Consider the following 21,848-nt stretch of genomic DNA (forward strand, 5'->3'; position numbering starts at 1 on the left):
ATGGATTCAGACAGCACTGAAATGAGCTCAGGAATAGCCTGGAACATGTAAACCTTCTGACGCTACCTTTCCGCTGCCAACATGCCTTCCACTCACAGCTCCAATTACTTGCAAAAAAAAAAAAAGTAAAAAGCATTTTGATTCCTGTTAGTGCATCAGGAGCTGATTCTGTGACCTTCACTTCCATGCCTTGTAACCTTGGAAAAAATAATAACCATCTAGTTTCTTTAAATGAAGAGAATATTTACTCCCAGAGAGGAGAGGAAGGGCAGGAATACTGCAGTTTGATTTTCCAGCTCTTAGTACAGTGCCTGGCACATAGTAAGTAGTTAACAAATACCACAGCTATTATTATTATTATTATTATTAATAAATGAAGTTTGGGGTGTGGACAGTCTGAATCATCAATGTCAGAAGGAGATGTGAGGGAATCAGTATGGACCCCCTCAATCTCCAGCACCTTCAGCACCACTTTCCTGAGTACAGTCACACTCTAAGCTGAGCCTAATCTCACTACAGGTGACAACCAACATCTCAGACACGGCTTTCCTGCCTGAGCCTTGTAATTCCTGCAATGGATTCCCAGATTCCCTAGGGAGTGTAAATAACACTGGGTCTTTGGAAGGCTTCTCTTTCTGCTGCACAAAAGTATTTACTTGGGAGCATCTCATGCCTGCTGATTTCGGAACGTTCCTCCGGCAAAGAGCGGATGCTTTTAGGGAATTCATTTTCACAGCATTTCCCTGTGAAGGAGATCTTGGTGGGCAAATAAATCTTGCCTTTTTGTGCAGAGCCATCTGCTTGAGAAGAATGTTTGAGGTGGTCCCAGGGGATGAGTGGGAGAGAGATGTTGATAGGAAAACAATGGAACTGCACCCTGAGCATCCCAACCTGCCGATGGTTTGCTTGGACCAGATCCCAGGGGATGGGGAGGAGATCCAGGACTGATCCTAGAAGAATGTTCTTTAGGGGAAAGTCTCTCCAGGAAAAGACTGAATGGACTCTCTAGGTTTTTCCATTTTTCATTCCTCTGATTCAAGCCATTCCCTCAGGGCTTTTTTTAGATTGTGAGTCCCCTTCCTCACTACCACCCCTTCCCCCCCGCCCTCTCCCTCAGCCAATTCTGAGGTACTGGGACCATGTCTACTTCTCTCCTGTGTACTGTTTTCCAGCACTTAGTTCAGTGCTCTGCACACTATAAATGCTTAATAAATACCATTACTATTATTCATTCATTCATTCAATCGTATTTATTGAGCACTTCTTGTGTGCAGAGCACTGTACTAAGTGCTTGAACTGCTGGGCTCATATTCAATTACCCTTCAACCAAAGCCTTTTGAAAAAAGATCCCTCCACATCTCAGGATTCAATTCAGCTTTCTTTATACACTGAAACAGGCCTTCTCTCTCTTTTTTAATGGTATTTGTGAAGTGTTTATTATGTTCCAGGACCTGTACTAAATGCTGGGGTCTTATCGTATGCTGTCGAGTCATTTCCGACCCATAGTGACACCACGGACACATCTCTCTCAGAACTCTCCGCTCTCCATCTGAAATCGTTCTGGTAGTGTATCCATGGAGTTTTTTTGGTAAAAATATGGAAGTGGTTTACCATTGCTGCCTTCCACACAGTAAACTCGAGTCTCCGCCCTCGACTCTCTCCCATGCCGCCATTGCCCAGCGTGGGTGAGTTTTGACTTGTAGCAGATTGCCTTCCACTTACTAGCCACTGCCCAAGCTAGGAATGGAATGGGTAGACCTCTGCTTGACTCTCCCTCCCTTAGTAGAGACCAGAATAGTACTGGAAACTTTCCAGGTGTAACCCTGAGAGGGGAGTTCTGAGGTAGATGCAGGCTAATCAGATTGGATACAGTTCCTGTCCCATGTATGGCTCACAGTCTAGGTGGGAGGGGGAACAGGTATTTAATCCCCATTTTACAGCTGAGGACATTGAGATACAGAGAAGTTAAGCAACTTTCCCAGGGTCATACAGCAGGTGAATGGCAGAATGGGATTAGAACCAAGGTCCTCTTACCCCCAGCCCTGTGATCATTCTGCCTTTTAGGAACTTACAATCTAATAAGGGAGTTGGGGAGGGAATGTGCCTACTAACTCAGTTGTATTGTACTCTCCCAAGCATATAGTGCAGTGCTCTGCACAGAGTCAGAGCTCAATGAATGCCATCGATTGTTTGATTTCTAGTCTGTTAACTCTCAAAACAGAAGCAGCATGGCTTAGTGGCAAGAGCACAGGCTTGGGAGTCAGAGGATGTGGGTTCTAATCCTAACTCCACCAGTTTTCTGCCGTGTGACCTTGGGCAAGCCACTTAATGTCTCTGTGTCTCTGTTACCTCATCTGTAAAATGGGGAGGAAGATTGTAAACCCCACGTGGGGCAACCTGATTAACTTGTATCTCCCCCAGTGCTTAGAACAGTACTTGGCACATAGTAAGCGCTTAACAAATACCATTATTATTATTATGGCATTTGTTAAGTGATTACTATGTGCAAAACACTGTTCTAAGCACTTGGGGGAATACAAGGTGATCAGGTTGTCCCACGTGGGGCTCACAGTCTTCATCTCCATTTTACAGATGAGGTAACTGAGGCTCAGAAAGTTAAGTGACTTGCCCAAGGTCACGCAGCAGATATGTGGAGAAGCCAGGATTAGAACCCATGACCTCTGACTCCAAGCCTGGGCTCTTTCCAATGAGTGACGCTGCTTCTCTAACTCTTTTATAATGATTATAAAAAGCCTATTCCCTTCCAAACCTCAGTTCCTCTAAAATCTCAGCATCTTTTTCACCCTTCAGTTCAAACTACACGCCCCCCCCCCCCCCAAAAAAAAAAAAACAACCCAAAACTGGCACTTCTATGTAGGGACTTTCTCAGCCTGCAAACCCCTGGTAGAATGACATGGTAGTGCTATGCCTACTTTAGCTAGAGCATTCATTTTGGATTGGGTCATTTGTTTGGATTTTCCAACATCTACACCATTTCCCCACCCTGTTGTTTCATGCTCTTCCACCAGTATTTTTTTAATGGTATTTGTTAAGCACTTACTATGTTTCAGGCCCTATACTAAGTGCTGGGGCAGATACAAGCTATTCAAGTTGGATGATGATGATGATGATGATGGCATTTGTTAAGCGCTTACTATGTGCAAAGCACTGTTCTAAGCGCTGGGGGCGATACAAGGTGATCAGGTTGTCCCACGTGGGGCTTACAGTCATCATCCCCATTTTACAGATGAGGTAACTGAGGCTCCGAGAAGTTAAGTGACTTGCCCAAGGTCACACAGCAGACATGTGGCGGAGCCAGGACTCGAACCCATGACCTCTGACTCCAAAGCCCGTGCTCTTTCCACTGAGCCACACTGCTACTCTATAGTTGGACCCGATCTATGTCCCACATGGGGCTCGCAGTCTTAATCCACATTATATGAATGAGGTAACCGAGGCCCAGAGAAGTTCATTCATTCATTCAATCATATTTACTGAGTGCTTACTGCATGCGGAGCACTGTACTAAGCACTTGGAAAGTACAATTCAGCAACACATAGAGACAATCCCTACCCAAAAACAGGCTCACAGTCTAGAAGGGGAAAACAGACAACAAAACAAAACAAGTAGACAGGCATCAATACCATCGAAATAGATAAATAGAATTACAGATATATTCATAGTTAAGAAATTAAGCGACCTCCCCAAGGTCACCCAGCGGACAAGTGGCAGAGCCCGGATTAGAACCCAGGGCCTTCTGATCCCAGACCTGTACTCTATCCACTAGGCCATGCTGCTACCCAGGGATCACAGTTCCAGAAAGCCAATGGGAGTCGGTCGTGATGGGTCTTCAACCTTTCCAAATCCAGAACATGGCCAACTAAACCCCAAATGGTCCACCGTTCTGCTAGGGATGACTCAGATGGGGAATTTCCTAACTGGGCTTCCTCCTCATCTGGGCTGGCTTGGCACAGGGCCAGGAGTCAGGACCCAGCTGGCCCCTTGGGTCTGCTCCCCCCTTATGCCTGTCCACCTCCTTGGGATTCATTTTAGCTAGTGACTTATTGCATTGATTAGTTGAACTAATTTGTTGCCATGGAGATCATCAGTCTAGCACCAAACACAAATGTTCCCAGATCTTAAAAATAAATAAGAGTCTGTTAAGGGACCATTAAGCTGTGTGGAGTCTCCTAGTTAAACTAAAGGGTCCTTATGAGTTTTTGATGTATTTCCTATCCTGAGACCGAAAGGGATCATCGCTCAACAACCAGTGGTTAACCCCGGCTGGGGAGGGGAGGCAGGAGGGTGCCTTCACAGGAATCTCTGATAAGCTACTGACATTCTTGCTGCACTCCAATATCTCACAGTTCTTCTGCCTCCCATTCCCTTACTGTGGGAATCCCCCAAGGCTCTCTGGGCCCACTTCTATTTTCCACCTACACCCTCTCCCTTCTATCCCTTTGGCTTTAACTACCTCCTCTGCACAGATGATTCCCAAGCTGACATCACTAGCCCCAACCATGCTTCTTTTCTGCAATTTCACATTTTCTCTTGCCTCCAGGACTTCTTTTCATGGTTTCCACTCTGGCAACCTCAAACTCAACTTGCCCAGAACTGAACTGTTCATCTTCCCTTCCAAATCCTCTCTTGGACCCTAACTTTATCTTGACAGTTGACACCACCACTGTGTTCCCCACCTCTCAAACCTGTAGCCTTGGTGTTATCCTTGACTCCTCTCTAGTATTCTTCATATTCAGTCTGTCACCAAATCCTGTGGGGTTTTTCTCCACAAAGTCTCCAGACTCCTCTCCTTCCTCTATTTCCAAACTGGAATCACGCTGGTCCAAGCACTTGTCATATCCTGACCTGCCTTCTACATTATCAATCTTCTTGCAAACCTCCATGGCTCTAGTCTCTCCCCTCTACAGTCCATAGTTCTCCAGACCAAATTTCTAAAATAGCCTGCACACATCTCTTCACTTCTCTAAAACCTCCATTGGTTGTCCATTCTTCTCCATGTCAAGCAGAAACTCCTAATCATAGGCTTTAAGACACTCTTTTTAATGGTATTTGGTAAGTGCTTATTATGGGTCCAACACTGTTCTAAAATCTGGGGTAGAGCAAATTAATTAGGCCAGATACCATCCCTGTACCACATGATGCTCATAGTCTAAGTATAGAGGAGAATAGGCACTAAGTCTCCATTTTACAGATAAGGAAACTGAGGCACAGAGAAATGAAGGGACTTACCCAAGGCCACACAACAGGTAAGTGGATTAAGACTGTGAGCCCTATGTGGGACAGGGATTGTGTCCAGCCTGATTAGTATGTATCTACCCCAGTGTTAAGAACAGTGCTTGAAACATAGTAAGTACTTAACAAATGCCATCATCATCATCAAGTGGAGGAGTAGGGATTACAACACAGGTCATCTGCCTCCCATTCCCATGCTTTATCCACTAGCCCACACTCCTTCCGAAACAGCTCTCAATTCAGAACTCAATCAATTCTCTCCCCCTCTTTACTCTTGCTCCTCCCCAGCTTGCATGCCTCACTACTCCCAGACTGAGCCCCCTCCTTCCTCTCCCCCTACTCCCCCTCCCCATCCCCCCTGCCTTACCTCCTTACCCTCCCGACAGCACTTGTATATATGTATATATGTTTATACATATTTATTACTCTATTTATTTATTTTATTTGTACATATTTATTCTATTTATTTTGTTTGGTTTATATGTTTTGTTTTGTTGTCTGTCTCCCCCTTCTAGACTGTGAGCCCACTGTTGGGCAGGGACCATCTCTATTTGTTTCAAACTTGTACTTCCCAAGCGCTTAGTACAGTGCCCTGCACACAGTTAGTGCTCAATAAATACGACTGAATGAATGAATACTCTCGTCAGTCTATTCAGTGGGTCTCAGTTTTGTTACTCTTACTCCAGACCTTTTGCTCACTCTCTTTTTCTGCTTGAAACTCCTCTCCCTTCATATCTCCTACTTAGGCTGTGAGGCCCATGTGGGATGGTGACCGTGTCTGTCCTGACAATTTTGTATCTACCCCAGTGCTTAGTACAGAGCTTGCCATAATATGACAATTATTATTCTAATTAGAGTATGCTGACCAAGTTTTCCTGTAACCTCTGGAGGGGATCTTTCCCAAGGGGGCAGAGAATGAGAAGGAACTCACTGACCTATGCCCACTCCACACTAGACCCAGAGAGAGATCAGTGTGCTGAGTGCTGCTGGGAAATAATAATAAGTATGGTACTTGGTAAGTGATTACTACTACTACTACTAATAATAATATTTACAGTATTTGTTAAGTGCTTACTATGTGCCAGGAACTGCACTGAACACTGGCGTGGATACAAGAAAACCAGGTTGGACACAGTCCTTGTCCCCCACAGGGCTCACAGTCATCAACCCCATTTTACAGATGAGGGGACTGAAGCACAGATAAGTGAAGTGACTTGCCCAAGGCCATGCAGCAGACAAGTGATGGAGCGGGGATTAGAACCCAGGTCTTCTGACACTCAGTCTTATGTTTTTTCCACTTCACCACCAAGCACAACACACTCAGATGAGACACAGTTCCTATCCCACATTGGGCTCACAGTCTAAAGGAGAGGGAGAACAGGTATTGAGTCCTCATTTTATGGATGAGGGAACTGAGGCACAGAGAGGTGAAGTGACTTGCCTGTGGTCCAACAGTAGGCAAGTGGTGGAGCTGGGATTAGAACCCAGGTCTTTGGACACTCAGATTGAACTCCTTGTCTTCCCTCCCAAACCCTGCCCTCTCCCTGACTTTCCCATCACTGTTGACAGCACTACCATCCTTCCCGTCTCACAAACCCACAGCCTTGGTGTCATCCTCGACTCTGCTCTCTCATTCACCCCTCACATCCAAGCTGTCACCAAAACCTGCAGGTCTCAGCTCCGCAACATTGCCAAGATCTGCCCTTTCCTCTCCATCCAAACTGCTATCCTGCTCGTTTAAGCTCTCATCCTATCCCGTCTGGACTACTGCATCAGCCTTCTCTCTGATCCCCCATCCTCGGGTCTCTCCCCACTTCAATCCATACTTCATGCTGCTGCCTGGATTGCCGGATTGTCTTTGTCCAGAAACGCTCTGGGCATGTTACTCCCCTCCTCAAAAATCTCCAGTGGCTACCAATCAATCTGCGCATCAGGCAGAAACTCCTCACCCTCGGCTTCAAGGCTCTCCATCACCTCGCCCCCTCCTACCTCACCTCCCTTCTCTCCTTCTACAGCCCAGCCCGCACCCTCTGCTCCTCTGCCGCTAATCTCCTCACCGTGCCTCGTTCTCGCCTGTCCCGCCGTCGACCCCCGGCCCACATCATCCCCCAGGCCTGGAATGCCCTCCCTCTGCCCATCCGCCAAGCTAGCTCTCTTCCTCCCTTCAAAGCCCTACTGAGAGCTCACCTCCTCCAGGAGGCCTTCCCAGACTGAGCCCCTTCCTTCCTCTCCCCCTTGTCCCCCTCTCCACCCCACCGTCTTACCTCTTTCCCTTCCCCACAGCACCTGTATTTATGTATATATGTTTGTACATATTTATTACTCTATTTATTTATTTTATTTGTACATATCTATTCTATTTATGTTATTTTGTTAATATGTTTGGTTTTGTTCTCTGTCTCCCCCTTCTAGCCTGTGAGCCCACTGTTGGGTAGGGACTGTCTCTATATGTTGCCAACTTGTACTTCCCAAGCGCTTAGTACAGTGCTCTGCACACAGTAAGCGCTCAATAAATACAATTGATTGATTGATTGATTGATTGATTGCTTTTCCAAGGGTGTCATTTCCCAGTAGGAGCCTTATGAGTAGATGTTGGGGGACTTCTGCATCCTGGAGCTTCTCTGGGATCAATCAATCAATTAATTAATCATATTTATTAAGCATTTACTATGTACAGTGCTTGAGAGAGTACAAATACAACAGAGTTGGTAGACTCATTCTCTACCCACACTGAATTTACAGTCTAGGCAGAACCCTCTCCAACAGGGTCTAGACTGTAAGCTTGTTGTGGTCAAAGAATGTGTCTGTTTATTGTTATATTGTACTCTCCCAAGCACTTAGTACATGCTTCGCACACAGTAAGCACTGAATAAATATGAATGACTATCAGGGAGGTTCCCCTGACCAATGACTTCGCTGCCCCTCAGTTCTTCCCTGGATTTTGCCTAATCCTGCAGCCTTCACAGTGAGAACCCACCCAAAGAGCTACAATCTGTCTTCCAGGCAGCAGCAGGGCAGCCTGGAGACTCTCTGCCCTCCTAGAAGGAGGGAGAAAGGAGCTTGTTAGATGGGTAGCTGGGTAGGGGAAGGGGCTTGGTGCTTTGGGCCTGGGTTTGCTTCTGCTTCCTATAGGTCAGGGGAGCCACACGGGATCGACCACGAGGCATCACTTTGGAAGAAACAAAAGCGGCACCCCCTTCTGCACTGATATTCTTCCCAGACAGGATGGAGAAGTCACCCCTTCTCCCCCGCCTCCTTGAGTCACCACTGAGATGCAGGTGCTGACTCGCTCCTCGCTACATCTGCTCACACCCTGAGGAATCGCCTTGGAGAGGGAGAGAAAGTCTAATTCAGGCGGTTCTGACGCAGCTCTGACGCAGCTTGGATATAGCGGCTGCCCTGCATGGCGGTATGGGTAGGCAGAGGGTGGAGCTGGCCAGTGGCCACCCAGCCCCGAAGGTCAGGTGCCCTGTAAACCTCAGGGAGGTTAAGGGGATGGGACTGGGGGTGAGGCACATCCACTCTCAAGTCTTGCAGGTGCCCCTAGACTTGGCCTGCAGCAGTACCTTGTGACCACACACCAGTGACCTGTCACTCAAGGATGCTTGGGGTGGGCCAGGGATGGGGCCCAAAAGAAGAGCATGGAGAGGATGAGGGACCCAGATAGAAAGGCAAAGAGTGTAATAATAATTAATAACTATTGTACTTGTTAGGTGCTTACTATGTGCCAGGCACTGTTCTAAGTGCTGGGATAGATACAAGTTAACCAGGTTGGACACAGTCTTTGTCCCCCAAGGGGCTTCCCCCATTTTATTTTGTTAGTATGTTTGGTTTTGTTCTCTGTCTCCCCCTTCTAGACTGTGAGCCCGCTGTTGGGTAGGGACTGTCTCTATGTGTTGCTGACTTGTACTTCCCAAGTGCTTAGTACAGTGCTCTGCACACAGTAAGCGCTCAATAAATACGATTGACTGATTGATTGATTGATTTTACAGATGAGGTAACTGAGGCCCAAAGAAGTTAAATGACTCACCGAAGATCACACAGTAGACATGCGGCAGAGCCAGGATTAGAACCCAATTCCTTCTGACTCCCAGGCCCGGGCTCTGTCCACTCAGCCATGCAGCTTCTATGAAAAGAGAAGAATGGAGAGAGGAATGGAGAGCACGTGAGCTGACTTGTATTGCTGTGCTGCTGTAGCAACCATCATTCATTTAATGATATTAATTGAGTGCTTTTTATGTGGAGAGCACTGCACTAAGCACTTGGGAGTGTACAATAGAATTAGGAACTTACAATCTAGTGGGGAACACACTCATTAAAATACATTACAGGAACAGGAAGCAACCAAATATAAAGATTCATACATTAAGTGCTGTGTGGGTAGGGGTGTGGTAAGTGCCTAAATGCTTACGAGGTATGGACAAAATGCCTAGGTGTTATGACAGGGAGAGAGATAGGGTGGGGAGATAAGAGATTAGTCATGGAAGCCTTCCCAGAAGAGGTGAGATTTTATTAGGGATTTGAAAATGGGGAGAGCAATGGTCTGCCGGATATGAAGCGGGAGGGAGTTGCAGGCAGGAGGGATGACATGGGTAAGGTGTCGGGAGCAAGATAGATGAGATCGAGGTATAGTGAAAAGGTTGGTATTAGTGGAGTGAAGTGTTATAGCTGGGTTGTAGTGGGAGATGAATGAGGAAAGAGTTGCCATGAGAGACTTAAAGCCAAGGATGGAGCGTTTCCGCTTACTACTACTAATAATACTAAATCATGGTATTTGTTAAGCACTTACTAGGTGCTAAGCACTGTACTAAGCACTGGAGTGTATACAAGATAATCAGGTGTCCTACATGGGGCACATAGTCTAAGTAGGAGGGAGAACAGGTACTGAAAGCCCATTTTACAGATGAGGCAACTGAGACATAGGGAAATTAAGTGACCTGGCTGAGGTCACACAGCTGGCAAATGGTGGAGCCAGCCTTAGACCCCAGATCCTCTGACTCTGAACCATATGCTCTATCCACTAGGCCATGCTGCATCTCGCTCCTCACAGGAGAGAGCTTTGATTGACCCCAATACAGTCCACAGGGCAGGGCCAGCCAGTTTCACTGCTTTTCATCCAAAGCCCCAAGTGAGAGGCTAGGAGAGCTGCCAGTTCTGAGGTCCAGGCTTCGTCCTGGATCTCCTGTCCCCAGCTCACAGAGCATGACACCAACACACGTCCATAGTTCTGGAGCCTTTGGGTCTCCCTCCTTGTCCTCTGCCATTTGCTGAGGGCCTGTAGAACTGGAGCCCTTGCTTCTGGATTCCCTCCAGTTCACTAGCCACCCACCCAGTGATCACTACCCTCTCATGTTTTTCTCTGCTTGGGCTTAGCGGTGTGCTCAGGAGCTCTCCCTGGCACATTGCTCCTTTAATTTTTTTCAATGGTTGGTATTTATTAAGTGCTTACTATGTACCAGGTGCTATACTAAGCACTGGGGTAGATACAAGCTAATTAGGTTGGACACAGTCGGTGTCCCACATGGGGCTCACCGTCTTTAATCCCCATTTCACAGATGAAGTAACTGAGGCACAGAGAAGTCAAGTGACTTACTGAAGGTCACACAGAAGACAAGGGGTGGAGCTGGGATTAGAACCTAAATCCTTCTGATTCCCAGGCCCATGTTCTATCCACTAATAATAATAATAATAATGATAGTGGTATCTGTTAAGTGCTTACCATGTGCCAGGCACTGTACAAAGTCCTGGGGTAGATAAAATATAATGGGGTTGGACACAGTCTCTGTCCCTCATGGGGCTCACAGTTTTAGTCCCCATTTGACAGGTGAGGAAACTGAGGGACAGCAAAGAGAAGTGACTTGCCCAAGGTCACACAGGAGATAAATGGCAAATGCGGGATTAGGACGCAGGCCCTCTGACTCCCAGGCCTGTGCTCTTTCCACTAGGCCGTGCTGCTTCCCACTAGGTCACATGGACTCGTGGACAGGGAGGGTGGCTGAGCCATCGCCAGGAGGGGTTTAATTACTGGGTCATTCGGGCAGGGATGCTTGAGTGGGGTCCACTCCCAAGGCATGATGACAACTACATTCATTCATTCATTCATTCATATTCATTCATATTTATTGAGCCCTTACCATCTACAAAATACAGTACTAAGCACTTGGGAGAGTACAATAGAACAATAAACAGACACATTCCCTGCCCACAAAGAGCTTACAGTCTAGAGAACTTGTAGGAACACAGGCTGTAGAGCCCTCCTGCAGTGGATGAGAAATAGAAGATTGAAGTCTGCCGATGCCATCAGAGGGGGCTCCAGGAAGCAGTAGTGGTAACCTCAGAGGTAGCTGCAGTAGTCACCACCTCTAGCAGCTGGAAGCTCTCCCAGGCGTATTCTCCCAGGGCTTTCTCAGAGCCTCAGGAGATGCTGGTCACAGCCCTGGTCCCAAGGAGCCCAGGGGCTGAACAGGAAAGACACTGCGCTCCCTGTAGCCCGCGTGACACTCCAGAAAAACCCAAGGGTTCTATCCCTGCCCCTGAAACACCCTCTATGTGGGTTAAATAAATAATAATCGTCTTTGTTAAGTGCTTACTATGCATCAAGCTCTGTTCTAAGCGCTGGGGTAGATACAAGAAGCAGCATGGCTCAGTGGAAAGAGCATGGGGATTGGAGTCAGAGGTCATGGGTCCAAATCCCGGCGCCACCAACTGTTAGCTGTGTGACTTTGGGCAAGTCACTTGACTTCTCCGGGCCTCTGTTCCCTCATCTGTAAAATGAGGATTAAGACTGTGAGCCCCCTGTGGGACAACCTGATCACCTTGTAACCTTCCCGGTGCTTAGAACAGTGCTTTGCACATAGTAAGCACTTAATAAATGTCATCATTATTATTATACAACCTAATCTGGTTGGATGCAGCCCCTATCCCACATGGGACTCAGAAACTTAATCTCCATTTTACCAATGAGATAACTGAGGTCCAGAGAAGTTAAATGATTTGCCCAAGGTCACACACAGCAGACAAGTGGTAGAGCTGGGATTAGAACCCATGTCCTGACTCCTAGGCCTGTGCTCTATCCACTACACCACACTGCTTCTACGCCATGCTGGTTGCCTCGTTTCTTACCAATTAACCCACATCTGGCAGCCCCTCAGAGCCAAAAGTTTGAGGGCTCTGAGCTCTTGGAGACCAGAACCTACAGGCGCGAGATCGTGTTATCTCACAGAGGAGATTACCACTGTAATCTTTCCCCAGACGTTCAGAGCATGGAAAATGACAGCCTGTGGAATTCGCTGTGCCCAGAATAGCTATTTCACAAGGGCCAATTTGTAAAGCACGCCATTCCTGATATTGTCTTTTATCACATTATTCTTCAATTATTTGCTCCAACAGCTCCCTTGTCTTCACTTAATAAGTTGTTTCTGCGTAAACTACCAGGATTGATTTCTTGTGCACGGCACAGTGGGGATGGCTGCCACTAGGTTTTTGGGCCAGGGGTGGGTTTCTAAGCCCAGGTGAGTGACATCTCTGAGGTCCTCACCCCTCAGCAAGGAACCAATTTCCCAGTAACAAGAGCCCCAGGTGCCAGAGAGAGCTGGGGCAAGGCCACCTGTGGATCTAGATTTTGACCAGGCCAGGGGTACTGGCTGGGCAGATTTCGAGATTCACCCAGCGTGTGCGAAGGAATGGAGAGGCGGTCTCTGGGTGAGAAGTATGGGGAAAAGCATTTGTTCCTGCTAAACACTGCTTCTCCTACAAGAGACTTTCCCCTACAAGAGACCTTCCCCGACTAAGTTCTCCTCCTCCTCCTTCTCCTCATTTTCCTTTTCCTCCTCCTCTTCCTCCCACTCATTTCCCTCCTCCCCCTCCTCTTCCTCCTCCTTCTGCTCTTCTTCCTCCTCCCTCTCCATCTTCTCCTCCTCTTCCTCCATCTGCTCCTCCTCTTCTCCTTCTCCTCCTCTTCTTTTTCCTCCTCCTCCACCTTCTCCTCTTCCACCTGCTTCTTCTCCTCCTTCACCTGCCCCTTTTCCTCTTCCACGTGCTCCTCCTCTATCTTCCTTGGTGCTGGCGTGGAAGATCTCTGCACAGGCCAGGTCAAGCTGTAGGACCTGAGCTGGGGAACCAAATAAGGCTGGAACAAAGCCAAAGCTGCTTGAGTTGGACTGGCTTTAGACGATCCCCTGGACATTACAGACTCACTGGTTGGGGATTTCAGGCCTGGGATGAAGCAGGGAATGGAGATCCAGTAGGGAGGACTATGGCACACAAACAACTTTTTGAATAGGTGTAGTTGTTTCCTTGGAATGCTGGGACTATAAATCCTGGGAGAACTAACAGCTTGGTGCTTGGATGCTGTGTCGACTTGTACTTCCCAGGTGCTTAGTACAGTGCTCTGCACACAGTAAGTGCTCAATAAATACTATTGAATTAATGAATGAATATGTGTGGTCCAGGGCTTGTTCTGGGATAATAATAACAATCATCATCAGTCATCATAGCATTTGTTAACTACTTACTATGTGCCAAGTACCATGCCCTGGGATAGACACAAGATAATCCAGTCCAACAGAGTCCCTCATAGGGCTCACAGTCTAAATAGGAGAATGAACAGGCATTAGATCTCCATTTTACACCTGAGAAAACCAAGAAATAGAGAAGTTAAGTGATTTGTCCAAGGTCACAAAGCAGGCAAAGGTCATCAGAGTGGGGATTCCAACCAAGGTCCTCTGACTCCCAGGGGCAGACTCTTTCCACTAGGCCTTGCTGCTACTCATTGCTAGATCAGGCAGGGCTGCACCAGGTTAAGTGTAATGATATAATAATAATAATGACAATAATAATAATTATTATTATCATCATTTTCATTCACTTTTCCAGCAAGAAAGCTCAATCCACTTTCCCGTCGATGCCTCTTATCCTCTCAATGTCCCTGTAAAGCAGTGATTAACACCTCTGCTTCATAAATGGGGAAACTGGGGTCCAGAGACCTTAACCTACTTGTGCAAGGTCACAATGGGGTTTAGGGCAGAATCAAGACGAGAACTGAATCTCTCCGTCTGGATCCTTGGCTCTAGACACTGGGCCTCACTGCACTGGTGTATATGTAGAGGGGCCCATAACAACTGCTGACTTTTCTGTTTTATTGGGGCAGCAAACCCACCATTAGGAAATTACAGTGAATCAAAACACACCTGTTAATCAGCAGGTTCATCAGCAAAAGTGCCGAATCCTTCCTTTCATGCATCATTTTATTTTCCCTGCAGATCATTGGATGGTGTTTCTGTGACAAGGCAAAAGGGAAGATAAATATTTAATCACGGAAACAACCTGATATTTTAAACTTGGAAACAGAATACGAGGTTGCAACAAACATGCTAAGGAAACACCTTTCACACCAGTTACTCCATCCTGTTGGAAAACAGATGATTGGAGAAGATGCTCCAGCAGAAACGTCTCACCAAAAACACTCGACACCACAGAGTGCCTCCACACTCATCTCCTGGGACCCGCCAGGCAAACTAGCCTATTGGAAAGAGCATGAGCTTGGGAGTCAGAAGACCTTGGTTCAAATCCCCACTCTGACACTTGCCTGCTGCATGATTTTGGACAAGTCACTTCACTTCTCTGGGCCTCGGTTTCTTTATCAGCAAAATGGGGATAAAGGATCTGTTCTCCCTCCGAAACTGTTAGCCCCATGTGGGACAGGGACAATGCCCTTGCTTAGAGGAGCATGGCATAGTGGATAGAGCACAGGCCTGGGAGTCAGAAGGTCATGGATTCTAATCCCAGCTCTGCCACTTGTCTGCTGTGTGTCCTTGGGCAAGTTACTTCAATCTCTGTACCTCAGTTAATTAATCTGTAAAATGGGGATTAAGACTGTGAATTCCACATGGGAGAGGGACCGTGTCCAACCAGTTTACTTGGATTGACCCCAGTGCTTAGTACAGTGCCTGGCACATAGTAAGTGTTTATCAAATGCCACTATTATAATTATTATAGTGGATCAACCCTAGCACTTAGTACAGTGTTTGGCATATTGTAACTATTTCACTGATACCATGGTTATTATTATCACTGTGTTCAGAGTCCCAGGGCAGAAGCCACCATAGACCGTAAGCTCCCTTTAGACTGTAAGCTCATTGTGGACAGGGAATGTGTCTACCACCTCTGTTATATTGTATTCTCCCAAACACTTAGTACAGTGCTCTGCACACTGTAAGTGTTCAGTAAATACCATCGATCAATTGATTGACTGATTCAGCACCACATGGTCACTCAGCTTTTAGCAATTCAGCCAGGGCCGAGGGCAGCTCAGGAGAAGCAGCCTTTCTGACAGGAACCGGGCCTCTTTCTTCCTCCTCGCTTCCAGAGTGCTGATGACCTTGATGACTAAGTACCTTCATGAATTAGTAAGAGCAGGCTGTGGGGGGCCGGGCTCACAGAGTCACATTTGTTTTTTACTGGAACCAGTTGGGGTCCACAGGATGGGCATTCATTCCATCTTAGGAGAAACACTGGAGGAAACTGCTGATCAACATCAGAAGGGCAGTGGAGCTGGAATGACTCGGAGAGGTCTCTCTTTCTCTAGGCCAAGTAGCTGGTGATATCTTGGAGTAAATGCAGGAAATCAGGGCAGGGCCTGACGTCTAATTTGAATCTGTAGGAATCTAGGGAACTGACGCAACTGTCAAAGCTTCCGGGGAGCAGCCGGAACATTAGATAGTCCAAGAAGCTCCCTCGTAGGAGAGAGTCCAGCATTTATTATCCCAGGGTGAGTGTGAGGAGGTCGGAATCCCGACTGACATTAGTACTCTGAGAACATCACAGCAGCTTAGAGCTGGCAGGGACTGTTAGCTGCTCTTCCTGCCTCAGGCAAGGCAGATGAGAATTTATTTTATCTTTAAAGATCCCCCTTCTGCAGAGAGGATTTCTAGGACTTTCTGTAATAGCCAAAGCCAGAGGCTACCAGTCTTTATATTCAGGAAGTTTCTTCTAACCTCACTCTCCTGCTGCAGTTCAAATCCCTTCCCTCTTGTTCCAAAGAAGAGCGGAGAATAGGGTAGAAAGTCAAGAGAAGCAAGGTGGCTTAGTGGAAAGAGCACGGGCTTGAGACTCAGAGGACCTGGGTTCTGAAACTGGCTCTGCCACATGTATGCTGCGTCACCTTGGGAAGTCACTCACTTCTCTTCTCCGTGCCTCAGTTCCCTAATTCAAAATGGGGATTCAATACTTTTCCTCCCTCCTACTTAGGCTACAGGACCTGATTATCTTATATCTACCCCAGTGTTTTGCTCAGTGCTTGACACATAGTAAATGCTTAGCAAATATTATTATTATTATTATAGGGTAGCCATTCATCTGATTTTGTACTGAGTAACCTTATTTGCAGCTGAACAGGTCTCTGTCAGTTTGGATGTGTTGCCAGACCCCTTCGTGTCCTGCCGTAGCTCCTGCTTCTGCTGCTAGATCTGGTGGTTTGGAAGCAGAGTACACGTTCAGAAGGATCTGAAGGAGGGGAAGAAGAGGCTCTTGAGCAAGTGGGGGTTGGGGGCAGGGCCACCCCGGGTCACAGGCTCTGGGTTCTGGGGATTTCTGTAAAGGATCTCTCCATGAGTCCATATTAATCAATCAAGCAACGGTATCTTTGAGCGCTTACTGTGTGCAGAGCACTGTGCTAAGCACTTAGATGAGTGAGTAGATAGAGCACGGGCCTGGAAGTCAGGTGGCCTCAGGTTCTAATCCTGTCTCTGCCACTTGTCTGCTGTGGGACCTTGGGCAAGTCACTTCACTTCTCTGTGCCTCAGCTACCTCATCTGTAAAATGGAGATTAAGACTATAAGCCCCACATGGGACAGGGTCTGCTTCCAACTTGATAACCTTATATCTAGCCCAGTGCTTAGAATAGTTCTTGGCACATAGTAAGTGCTTAACAAATACCATCATTATTATTACATTATAACAGCGTTGGTAGACCCATTACCTGCCCACAGCAAGTTTACAGCCTAGAGGACGCCATATGATGCCATGCTGTTCTGCCAGGTAACCTACACTACACATGAAATGGAACACTCACCTACTACTTCAGATTTTCTCTGGTGTCACCAGTGGCCATGCTTGTGGAAAGTTGGATAGCCTGTCTTTTCCTCCCTGGACAAGTTTGCCAGGGATCTGAGGCAGGGGGTTTGGCCTGGAATCACTTCCTCCTAGTGACCCACAATCTTTCCTAACAGCTCTCTTCAGTCCTTGCTGCCTTCTTTGCCACCTGAGCCACCCACAAAGCCGGAGATTCCTCATTCAGATAGCATTGTCCTCTTTCCTTCCTTTGTGCTCCGGGCCTCGGGCCTCAGGCTTCCCAGTTACTGTGCAGGTGTGCACGTTCTCGATGGGAATTTGGGGAGTTAGGGCAGTGCCAAAATAAACAGCAGGTGGCCTGGATCTTCTGCAGCCCGTGGGGTCCACAGGCACCAACAGACTCTGAAAATCAAAATGCCTGAAGGCCCCAAGGAACTCAGGGTGGCTGTTTATTTTCAGGGCTGGAGGCCCTGCGCACGGGAGAGGCGGTAGGATCTCTTTTCTCTGGGAAGCGTTCTGAGGATGGTAATGTCAGCTCCTCTGTGGTTTTCCAATTTCTCTCTCACTTGAACTTCGGTGAAGGACAGGGGAGCAGAGGTGATGGGCGTGAACCTCAAAGGAGTGTCCACGGCAATTCACCTGTGGGTCCTTGACTACTAAGCTGTAAGCTTGTTATGGGCAAGAGAACGCATCTCTCAACTTTGTTATATTGTACTCTCCCAAGTGCATAGTACAGTGCTCTGCACACAGTAAGCGCTCAGTGAATACGATTGATTAACTGAGGGCTAGCAGGGGCCAGAAGTTAGTGTCACGTAATAGTTTTTTTCTGGCTTCTGCCCATTTTAAGAATGATTCCCACTCTTCTCTCCACCTCCCTCTCATCTTCTGGGGCATACAAAACCATTGTACTAATGTTTGGACCTGTCTGTCATCAAGAACAGCATTCCCTGAACACGAACTGTGCACTCAGCACTGTCCTAGGCACATGGGAAGCATGTGAAAGGAATGAAAGAGGCCGTCTCTTGGTCCTTGAGAGGCTTAAATCTAGAGTAAATACTGGGAGTCAGAGGAGCTGGGTTCTAGTTCCAGCTCTGCCACTTACCTACTGTGTGACCAAGGACAGGTCACTTACCTTTTCTGTGCCTCAGTTTCATCATCTGAAAAATGAGAATTCAGGGCTTGCTCTCCCTCCTATTTAGACTGTGAGCCCCATGTGGGGAAGGGACTGTGTCAACCCAATCTTGAATCGACCCCAGCTCATAGTAGAGTGCTTGGCACATAGTCAGTGCTTAACAAATACCACAGTAATGATCATTATTGGTATTATTATCATTATCACTGCTGTTATTACTTAGTTTCCCTGGAATATGTATGTGGCCCAGCAAGAATAATGAGGTTAAGTAACAGACTCCCCTCAGGAACTACTAAGATTTTCAGCAACAACAAGACTCCCCAAGATTTCCCAAGAGTCCTGTGACCTAAGCATTCTCTAATCACACCCCAACTGAACAAGAAACAGCAAATCAAATTAGGAGAGCTAGCAGAGTGTGGCTGCAACATGGCATCAAGCTCCAGACCAAAGTAGAGGTCCACAGAGCGATGGTTAGGGCTGGTCTTCCGTTTGTCTGCGTGACCTAGGGGAAGCAGCGTGGCTCAGTGGAAAGAGCACGGGCTTTGGAGTCAGAGGCCATGGGTTCAAATCCCGGCTCTGCCACTTGTCAGCTGTGTGACTTTGGGCAAGTCACTTCATTTCTCTGGGCCTCAGTTCCCTCATCTGTAAAATGAGGATGAAGACTGTGAGCCCCTCGTGGGACAACCTGATTACCTTGTATCTACCCCAGCGCTTAGAACAGTGCTTTGCACATAGTAAGTGCTTAATAAATGCCATTATTATTATTATTATTATCACAAATCCTATACCTCGTTCTTGAAGTGCTCTCTCAGCATCTCCCATGTAAATGCAGGATAAGAACCCCTTGAAACCCAGTTTGGCAGTGGGGCAGGTTGAAGTGATACCCGTGGCCACATAATTCCTCTGGATAGGACACGGGAGGAGAGTGTCGAATCAATCAATCAGTGGTATTTATTGGGCACCTACTATGCGCAGAGCACTGTATAAACATTTGGGAGCAGCATGGTGTAATGGATATGGGACAGGCCTGGAAGTCAGACGGTTATGGGTTCTAATCTCAGCTCCAATACTTGTCTGTCAAGTGACTTTGGGCAAGTCACTTCACTTATCTGTGCCTCAGTTACCTCATCTGTAAAATGGGGATTGAGACAATGAGCACCATGTGGAACAGGGACTGTGTCCAAACCCATTTGCTTGTATCCACACCAGCACTTAGTACCGTGGCTGGCAAATAGTAAACGCTTAGATACCACAGTGATGATTATTATTGGGAGAGTCCAATACAACAGCATTATCAGACATGTTCCCTGCCCATAACAAACTTACAGGCTAGAGGGGGAGACAGACATTACTATGAATAAATTATTTATAATATATAATTTAAAGATACGTAAGTGGGAAGCAGCATGGGGTAGTGGCATGGGGGTAAGAAAGAAAGTAAGAAATTCATGGATTCTAATTCTGGATCTGCCACTTGTCTGCTGTATGGCCTTGGGCAAGTCACTTCACTTCTCTGTTCCTCAGTTACCTCATCTGTAAAATGCGGATTAAAACTGTGAGTCCTTATGCGGGACAGGGCCTGTGTCCAACCCTATTTACTTGTATCCACTCCAGAGCTTAGTACAGTGCCTGGTACATAGTAAGCACTTAACAAATACCATTGTTACTATTATTATTATTATTATTATCATTATTATTAAGTGCTGTGGGGCCGAAGAGTTGTACACCCAACCAAAAGCTTTAGAAGGACCTCAAGTAGGGTGTCTGCGAGCCAGGTGACCCAGGAAAGCCACCTGAAGCCACACATCCAAGAGGAGAACAGCTAAGAGCATCTGGCAGACTGGTCTGGGAGGTAGAATTCAGAAATAGGCAGCTGCCTCGAAACTACTGATCTGACTGTGCGTCCAGGAGGTTGGTTTGAAAACAACACCAGATGTAAGGGGTGACTGCAGCTGCCGCCAAACCCTTCAGTGTTTCCAGGAGGGTCACGGGAAAGGGATGGATTGGCCTTTCCAGCCACACCCACACTCTTATTCAGTGAGTCACTGGCAAAAGCAGCCTCTTCGGACATGAAGGACAACGATGCATTCGTGGGATGTTTGTACAGCTGTCTTTGGATCTGCAAATCCTCGATGGGACACTGTTGACTGCTGCAAATAACTAGCCCCTAGTAGTGGTGGTAGTGAGAAGCAGCATGGCCTATTGGATAGAGCATGATCCTGGGATTCAAAAGGACCTGGGTTCTAATCCCCACTCCACCACTTGTTTGCTGCATGATCTTGGGCAAGTCACTTAACTTCTCTGGGCCTCAGTTACCTCATCTATGAAATGGCGGCTAAGACTCTAAGCCTATTGTGGGATGGGGACTGTGTCCAATCTGATTTGCTTGTATCCACTCCAGTGCTTAGTACAGTGCCTGGCACATAGTAGGCACTTAATGAATACCACAATTATTAATACTAGTAGTAATAGCAGCAGTAGTATTTACTGGGCTTTACTAAACTCCCTACTTTTTCCCCTACCCCTTATCCACTTAAATGCTTATTTTCCATTTTAGACTGTAAGGTCCTTGTGGGCAAGGGTAGTTTCTACCAACTCTGTTATACTGTACTACCCCAAGCATTTTGTACAGTGCTCTGTACACAGTAAGCAATCAATCAATCGTATTTATTGAGTGCTTACTGTGTGCAGAGCACTGTACTAAGCTCTTGGGAAGTACAAGTTGGCAACATATAGAGAAAGTTCCTACCCAACAGTGGGCTCACAGTCTAAAAGCACTCAATAAATATGATTGATTGATTGATTGGGGAAAGCTGGGGTCTGTCTGATGTAGGGATTGAGGGTGTTCCATGCTCCCAACAGTGACTAGCATTAATCTTCCTTATATCCTGATCAGACATGCCAATGAAAGGGTCAGGCAAAGAATGGCATTTTAAGGAGGTTGAACTATCTTCCTGCTCATTTCCTCTAACAAACTCCTTTTAACTGCGAGAGAGAGAAAGAGCTAGCCACATATACCCACAGGCTCAGGGCCAAAAGGAATTTCAGCTAAATTGGGCACCCAGTATAGTGCCTTGTTCCCTGAGGAGACCACTGAATACATGGTGATGAGGGTGTTGGATGATTCTGCTGAGGTGTATTTTAGTTCGTTGCTTCTCTTGGTGACACTTCTGATGGTAAGCTTGATCCACGGGGGTAGGTGAGACTGAAAAAATGGCTGCATGACTGGCAGGTCTGCCCAAAGTGTGAACATATAAAAATCAGCCCTTCATGAGCTGATGTTTTTGCAATTCACAGCACCTGGCACCAGTTTTGACGGGGATGTTGATGAATCCAAGGGAAATAAGGTTTTGGACGCAAAGGAAATTGAATTAACTTGGACTCTCCTGTCAAT

At 46.9% G+C, this 21,848-nt stretch overlaps 1 non-coding gene across 1 annotated transcript; it reads right to left on the reverse strand.

The window, feature by feature from the left end:
* Positions 1–1,695: 1,695 nt before the first annotated feature.
* Positions 1,696–1,833, reverse strand: LOC119943122. Its single transcript, XR_005455600.1, has one exon. It is a non-coding gene; the product is annotated as a small nucleolar RNA SNORA7 (small nucleolar RNA).
* Between the last annotated feature and the right edge of the window lie 20,015 nt (positions 1,834–21,848).

Source organism: Tachyglossus aculeatus, chromosome 21 (assembly GCF_015852505.1).
Source record: "Tachyglossus aculeatus isolate mTacAcu1 chromosome 21, mTacAcu1.pri, whole genome shotgun sequence".
Lineage (NCBI taxonomy): Eukaryota > Metazoa > Chordata > Mammalia > Monotremata > Tachyglossidae > Tachyglossus > Tachyglossus aculeatus.